The sequence below is a fragment of the Chelonoidis abingdonii genome, chromosome 13 (assembly GCF_003597395.2).
Source record: "Chelonoidis abingdonii isolate Lonesome George chromosome 13, CheloAbing_2.0, whole genome shotgun sequence".
NCBI classification, from domain to species: domain Eukaryota; kingdom Metazoa; phylum Chordata; order Testudines; family Testudinidae; genus Chelonoidis; species Chelonoidis abingdonii.
In genome coordinates this window covers 892,950-901,362 of record NC_133781.1, presented here as the reverse complement: position 1 = coordinate 901,362, position 8,413 = coordinate 892,950, and the positions used below count along the sequence as shown (strand labels likewise).

Here is an 8,413-nt window from a genome sequence, read left to right as displayed (position 1 = left end):
ATTAACTAGATTTCCCCAGTTTCATGCTTTATAGAAGCATTAAGAAATAAGACTTTCATCTTGCACTCATCACAGGTTGAATAGACCTGCTGACCAAAATTTGACCTTTCTTTAAATTTGCACCCTCTCTATTCGATTAACACAAAATCTGATCTATCCTTGAGCTACAAGTGTTAATTAGGGGACCAGATATAAATCCTGCAGATAACGGAGAAGATACCATATTTATTATATAAACATTGCAACCAGTTCCCCCCAACCATTGACTCAATAAATACGTTACTTGAACATTTTATTAAAGAGGAAGAACGCCTGGCTGACTGGCCCAGTAAAAAGGAACTAGGCTTGTACATAGTTATGGTAATTTAAATTTAAGATTCACCCGAAATACATAATATTCCATGAGTTAATAGAACCGTGGTACTGAATCCTTGTGAGACGTAGCCTCAGCCTCATGGGGAGTTAATCACTACGGCTCGCACTTGGGCAGTCATAATGTGGTACACGTGAATACGAGTTAGGCATATAGTGATATTCAGCCATCAGCACAAGCCTGAGATTGAAATCCTCTTAAAATCTCTGATGGAGCCCATCATGAAATTTTAAACTGGCAGATAAGAAGAAGTGAGAAATTAGGTCTAATAAATTTTGGAATAAGTGAGAGCGAAACACGTGGTGTTGCATATATCGGCGTGACTTGAAGACCACGGAAAGAATCGTGCCACCCTTGCACACACGTTGGCACGTTATTGCCTCTAATAGCCCGCAAACCACCATCAGATTCTTCACTGCAACCCCTTAAGCTACAGCCAGAGGCAACAACCAGGCCCCATCAGGACTCCTAAACACCTTCAGCCATAGCTCTTATCTGGGCTACACCAGCTGATTGACCACGCTCTGCCAAAGCAAGCTGCTCCAAGCTCATTGGGCCCTGAGGCGGACGACGTCTTGGCTCACAGAGAGAAGTAGATCACAATGCAAGTCCAAAAGGGACTATCCAGACCTTTAGCCAGGTGTTTACGCCAAGGGTCACACACAGAGAACGTGAGGCTAATTTTTCTGTAAGGTTGGACAGTTCTCATACGTCACTGGGACATCTTTCCTCACACGCCTTCGGCAGCAGTAGTTTTCTCTGCCTCCACAGGGTTCACAAGGACTGTACAATGAGTGACCAAAACTCACTGCAAACACTCCGAGAGGGCTAATTCTCAGAGCACAGTGTACCAGCACCCATGCCTTACTCGCTCTGCTACAATGCAGGACACTTTCTTCAGGGCGGCTGCAACCTATGTGAGAGAAGCAGTGCCATTACCAATGGGCAGAACCTCTGTGATCCTAACACGGCAGGGCTGCTCAGTCACTGGGAGCACATAGGGGCTTGGCCAGAGAGAGGAGCTGGCCAAGATGAATGACGGTAAGGGGGTCCAACACTGTGGAAAGGATTTCAAGAGACCTAACGTAGCCAAATCACTTTGAAATGGTACTGTAACTTCCTAGAGTGAATCTCAGCCAGAGAGCCCAATGGGGACTCTGTCACTGTAGATTCAATCTTTGCATTCTATTGGAAGAAGACCCCACATCAACACAAATCACTGGATGAGGAACCCGCTAATGCGCATCTTGTACACGGGTCCATAAGCAACAATGTTGGCAATCATGATGTTGTGTTTGGTTCTGATGGCTATAATTTGGAATAGCGCACATCTACAGTGGGTAAGAAATGAGGAGAGATGAGATTATGCTGTGTAGGGCCACTAAGAGGCAGAGGAATGAGACAGGTAGCGGTGCTGCCAGTAACAGCAGCCAAAGTGGAAGGGCAAGAAAGGAGATGTTATGTTGCCTAAATGACCAACTGAGGGAAGTGAAAAGAGGTGAAGCTGTATCATGGTTTATACGTGGTGAGTAAAAGCAACTGAAAGAAAAGGACCTCGATGCTGTGTAATTAACTGTGGATAGTAGCAGGTTTAAGTAGTGAGAAATGGGCTGTTATACTAAATAATGGGCACCAGGTGACATAAGAGCTAAGAATGGGAAAGCGAAAAGAAGAATGCACTACAGAGAAGCAGGAAACAGTCACCAGCAACGCACACCGCACCATAGTAACTCCAGCTCAGGAACCAATCCAGTGCAACAAACCTCGATGCAACTCTCTGCCACATATCTACACCAGCGACACCCATCATAGGACCTAAACCAAGAATCAGCCATACCATCACTGGTTTCAAATTCACCTCACGTCCCTCCATGTATATACGCCATCAATATGCCAGCAATGCCCCTCTGCATGGTACAATCGGCCAAACTGGACAGTCACTACGGAAAAAGATAAATGGACACAAATCAGATATATCAGGAATGGCAATAATACCAAAAAAACCTGTAGGAAGCACTTCACCCTCCCTGGCCACACTATAGCAGACCTTAAGGTGGCCACCTGGCAGCAAAACTCAGGAACCAAGACTTCAAAAGAGAACGCTGAGCTTCAGTTCATTTGCAAATTTGACACTAACAGCTTCTGGACTCAACAAAGACCAGGATGGCTTGCCAATTACAGAAGCCAGTTCTCCTCCCTTGTTTTCACACCTCTACTGCTAGAAACAGGGCCTCACCCTCCCTGACTGAACTAACTCGTTCTCTAGCTTGCATGCTAGCATATATAACCTGCCCCTGGAAATTTCCCTAACCTGCGTCGGACGAGTGGTATTCGCCCACGAATGCTCACCTCAAACAGTCTGTTAGTCTATAAGGTGCCACAGGATTCTCTGCTGCTTTTACAGATCCAGACGTAACACGGCTACCCCTCTGGATAAAGAAGGAAACAGTTTGTCATGCTGAGAATGACAGCAGATGGCATCCGCAGAGTAACAGGAAGTGATAGGAGTGATGAAGGCAAGACAACTTTACTATTTGGAAAAAAATGCTGCTATTAGAACCATCTTAATTAAATGAAACAAGCAAAGAACATCTTTCCTTACCATGGTAATTTTTTTTATGTTCCCATTATTTTTTAAAAATATTTGGTTTAACACAGTACTTTTGTCAGTATTATATCGTGTGAGTTTTTTTGTTTTTGGGTCTTTACTGTGCTGATGCGTAAGTTCCGGATTCCAAAATGAGATGGTGGTTGACAGTTCCATACATTCTGATGTTTTTGTAACTCAGAGTTTACTGTATCATTATAAAACAGTCCATCACGTTGGACAGGGCACTTCCAAAATGTAGGCTGGTGTTTGTCCATGATTTAAAATATTTTCACAAAGGAATCATTAGACATTAAAAAATGATGTAGAATAGACTTGTAAATATTAAGAGCACACAGAGCATTGTAAGTTTGGATGGCACAAAAACCAGGTGGGAGAAAGGTTGAAAGTGACCATATTGAAAAGCATGAAAGAAAGGCAACAATACCAATATGAGAGAGCATTGCTATCATCACTGAAACCATTATTTAAATTGGAAGGGGAAGCCCATTTTCCCAAAAGGTATCACATGCACCATTACCCCAGGTAACCAGTCTATCTTTAATGAGAAGTCCCATTTCTGCAGAATGATCCATAACAAACCTACAGTGGAATCCGGCAGTCCGTCTGCAACCTGAAGCACTCTGTGTGTTGAAAAACTTGTCTCTCATCCCAAACATAGGAAAAGTTTGGCTCCAAAAAAAATTATTACTTCCCTCTTCACTCCCCACCTTTTTCTCAAGCACCTCCTGAATAATGATGAAGATAAACTGAACCTTATGCACTTGCTGCCTGAAACTCTACATTTAGGGCTTAAATTTCAGCCTGTAGACGATAGGACAATGGTAAGGGGGAGTTCCAAAATACTTATGGAATTAAATGCAATAAGACGTTGATTAACACAGTTTTAAACGCTTGATGTTCTTTCAAATCAGCTTTGACAGTTTGTTTGTTTAATATTGGTCCTAGAGACCTCAAACTGGTGGCAGTAAGATCTGCGAAAACCAACGGCCACACTAGAATTCACCATCTGGATTCAGGCGGATCTCCTACCTGGACAAAGTTAGGTCCTATGATGGTGTCGCTGGTGTAGATATGTGGGCAGAGTTGGCATCGAGGTTTGTTGCATGGATTGGTTCCTGAGCTGGAGTTACTATGGTGCGGTGTGCAGTTGCTGGTGAACTGTTTCTCTGCTGTCCTGTAGTGCATTCTTCTTTTCGCTTTCCCATTCTTAGCTCTTATGTCACCTGGTGCCCATTATTTAGTATAACAGCCCATTTCTCACTACTTAACACCTGCTACTATCCACAGTTAATTACACAGCATCGAGGTCCTTTTCTCTTCAGTGCTCTTTACTCACCACGTATAAACCATGATACAGCTTCACCTCTTTTCACTTCCCTCAGTTGGTCATTTAGCAACATAACATCTCCTTTCTTGCCCTTCCACTTTGGCTGCTGTCTACTGGGCAGCACCGCTACACCTGTCTCATTCCTCTGCCCTCTAGTGGCCCTACACAGCATAATCTCATCTCTCCTCATTTCTTACCCACTGCTAGATGTGCGCTATTCCAAATTATAGCCACTCAGAACCAAATCACACAACATCATGATTGCAACATTAGTTGCTATGAGACCGTGTACAACAGTAGCGACTTTCAAAGTATTAGCAGGGGTTTCCCCTCCATCCAGTGCATTTGTGTTGATGTGGGGTCTTCTTCCAATAGAAATGCAAAGATTGAATCTACAGTGACAGAGTCCCCATTGCTCTCCTGGCTGAGATTCTCAGAGGCGTCTAAGGAAGTTAAGAGTCCAACTCCCATTTCAAAGTGATTTGGGTGCCTAACACCATTAGGTCTCTTGGAAAATCCTTTCCACAGTGTTGGACCCCTACCGTCATCATCTTTGCCCAGCTCCTCTACCTCTGGCCAAGCCCTAATGTGCTCCCAGTGACTGAGCCAGCACTGCCGTGTTAGGCATCACAGAGGTTCTGCCCATTGGTAAGTGGCAACTGCTTCCTCTCACCATAGGTTGCATCACGCCCTGAAGAAAGGGTCCTGCATGTAGCAGAGCTGAGTAAGGCACTTGGGGCTGACTGGACACTGTGCTCTGAGAATTAGCCCTCTCGGAACATGTGCTTGTTGCAGTGAGTTTTGGGGTCACTCATTGTAACAGGTCCCCTCCCTTTGAACTTCTCTGTGCAGCTGGCAGCAGAAGAGCAACTGCTGCCGTGAAGGGCTGTAGGAAGAGTCCCCAGTGACCGTTTGACTGACCCAACTGCAGAATTAGCCTCAGTTCTCTGTGTGCCCTGGTAAAACCCTGGCTAGGTCTGGATAGTCCCTTTGGACCTTGCATGTGCATCTACTTCTCTGTGATTGCCCAACCTCTCCGCCTCAAGGGGCCCAATGAGCTTGGAGCAGTTGCTTTGCCAGAGCTGGTCACAGCTGGGTGTAGCCCAGATAAGAGCTATGGTGAAGTGTCTAGAGGTCACTGATGGGGCCTGGTTGTTTGCCTCTGGCCTGTGTGAGTGCAGTGAAGGTGGTTGGTTTGCAGAGGGCTATGCAGGCAATAAGCACAATTTCAAGGGTGGAAGATTTCCCAGGCTTACGTCCCCATATATGCAACACCAGGAGTTACTATTTTTATTGTCCAAACATTTATTTAGACCAAAAATGGCTTTTTTATGGTTAAAATTTTGTCTTCACTCTGCCTACTGCCCAGTTAAAAACTCCATGATGGGCATCTCCCACCCTGATCCTTCCACTGAGATGGACAACACTGAGTGCTGAGATTTTAAGAGGGAGTTTTCAACTTAATATTAATGGGGGCTGATGGCTGAAATCACCCAGGCAGCTTTGAAAACCTCAAGTTATATTATTATGTAGATGTATCTGCACGTTGTTGTGAAAGCCACATTTATTGACTGCTTTGCACAAGGCTTCCTTGACCTCTCTGTTTCTCAGGCTGTAGATGAAGGGGTTTACCAGGGGAGTCAGGACTGTGTAGCAAAGAGAGAGCACTTTGTTCAGGTCTTTCACTGTATCATATTTCAGTAACAGATACACAGTCATTATGGATCCATAGAAAATTGTCACCACAATCAGGTGAGAGAAGCAGGTGGAAAAGGCCTTTTGTCTCCCAGTGGTGGAAGGGATTCTCAGGATGGTGGCAGATGATGCACACGTAGGATGTCAGGGTTAGTAGGAATGGAGGCAGGGTGAATACAGAGGCTAATTATGAAATCAGCAATATGACCAGTCTGGTTGTCACTGCAGGAGAGTTCCATCAGTGGGATGGGATCACAATAGAAATGGTCAATTTCATTTGGGCCACCAGAATATTAACTGTGATAGGAATGAGAGATAAAGATGGTAATTACAGCCAAAACAACCATTTAACCATGACCCAGCAGCCAGTTGGATGCAAACCTGCTTATTCATAAGAGTTGAATAGTGCAGGGGTTTACATATTGCTAAATACCGATCATAAGACATTGCTGCTAGGAGATAGCATTCTGTCGCATGCCAGAGAACCACAGAAATACAGTTGTGTGATGCAGCCACTGACTGAGATGGTTTTGTCCCCAGTCAGGAGACTGGCCAGCAACCTGGGCAGGATGGTTGAGGTGTAGCAGGTCTCCAAGCAGGACAAGTTCCCCAGGAAGAAGTACATGGGGGTGTGAAGGTGCTGATTCAGCCACAATGAGCACCACAATGAGGGTGTTCCCAGCCACAGTTGCCCATGTAGATCACTAGGAACATCAGGAAGAGAAGAATTTGCAGGTCAGGGAGATCCCCGAATCCCAGGAGGATGAATTCTGTGATGGCACTGTTTGGTTCCCCAGTCTCTGTCTGCATGGTCTGAGTCCCAGGAACAATAAAAAACCCTCTGTAATTGAATTGAAAGAAATACAAGTGACTTAAAAGTTAATCAAATCTTGTTAAAATTTCAATATATTCATAAATAGTTCGGAGACTCCCCTTCCTGGATTTATATGGCTGAAATTTTAAAACTAAATGTAGAAAGTTCAGAGCAAAGTGCCAGGAGTCTCAGTCTGAGGACAAAACACTGCTCTGATAGGGAAGAGGGTGTGTATGTGGATACCAATGTACTATAACAGCCGGTTCTCTGGTTCCAGAGTCAAGTACTGATACTGAGAACATGATCTTATCTGTCATCCAAGTATTGATATAAGACGGATCCATCTTTGGTGACATTTATATCCCAGATCATAGAGCTTAACATGATGCTTAAATTACTGTATTTCACTTCTGGCAACATCAGAATCATGCCATGTTTACGAGTCCAAAATAATAAATACAAAACTGAAATCTTTTGGACTGAGCTTTTTCAATGTGCAGTATTTCTGTAGCCAGATTCTTCTGTTAGATTAATGAAATAAATCATATTAACATGTTAGGGACTTTAGGAGTTTATTAGTCCATCTTAAATCGAACCAATCCTATTTTTGGTATATGCTCAGCTAGAAATGGCCCACTCAGTGCCTCATACCCTGAGCTTAGGAGCCAATACTCAGACCACATTTCAGATATCCCTCCCTCATAAGAGACATGATATAGATAGCCTTCAGTACATGTAGAAAAGCGATAAATTTTCACACCCCTCCAAGAAGATCAGTTTGTTATCATTTTATGGTGTGTAAATTCTCCTTAGTTCCTGTGATGGTGATGTGGTGAGGGAATGACAATGCCTTGTTCTGTTTCCCAACATTAGCTATGTAACAGTAATAAAATACAGCTCTTTGGGAATGGGTGGGTCTTAGGAAGAGGCAGAACCAGGTCCTGATATGCAACCCTGACTGGGAAGTGACCATCCTCCTCCATACTAAATGTGGATGATAATAGAGGAGCAAGAAAGGCACTGAGGTGGTGGGGGGAAGATGCTGTCCCTGAACTTCAGAGTCTAAAACAATCTGGCATGCGTGATTCAGGCTAGTAAGGCTCTATCACAACTTCACTACCCATTGAAAAGTCATGGAAGATGAGATATATTCCAGAAGACTGGAAAAGGGCAAATATAGTGCACGTCTATAAAAAGGGAAATAAGGACAACCTGGGAAATTACACCACCAGTTCAGCTTAACTTCTGTACCTGAGAGAAATGTTAATGGAGCAAATAATTAAGCAATATATTTGCAAACACCTAGAAGATAATGAGGTGATAAAGTAACAGTCAGTATGGATTTGTCAAGAACAAATTAAGTCAAACCAACCTGCTCCCTCTCCTGGTTACGGGATGAAAGTTTAAAACTAAATGTAGCTTTCAGAGAAAAGTGCCAGGAGTCTCAATCTGAGGACAAAACACTGATGGGAAAGAGGGTGTGTATGTGGATATCAATGATTACTATGACAGCCTGGTTCTCTGGCAGTCAAGTACTGATAAACGGAGAAATGATCTTATCTGTCATATCATATCCCATCTGGTGACATATCA

The 8,413-nt window shown here is 43.8% G+C and overlaps 1 pseudogene; it reads right to left on the bottom strand.

The window, feature by feature from the left end:
• Positions 1-6,816, bottom strand: part of LOC142047703 (olfactory receptor 6N1-like) — a 7,171-nt pseudogene extending 355 nt beyond the window's left edge.
• Between the last annotated feature and the right edge of the window lie 1,597 nt (positions 6,817-8,413).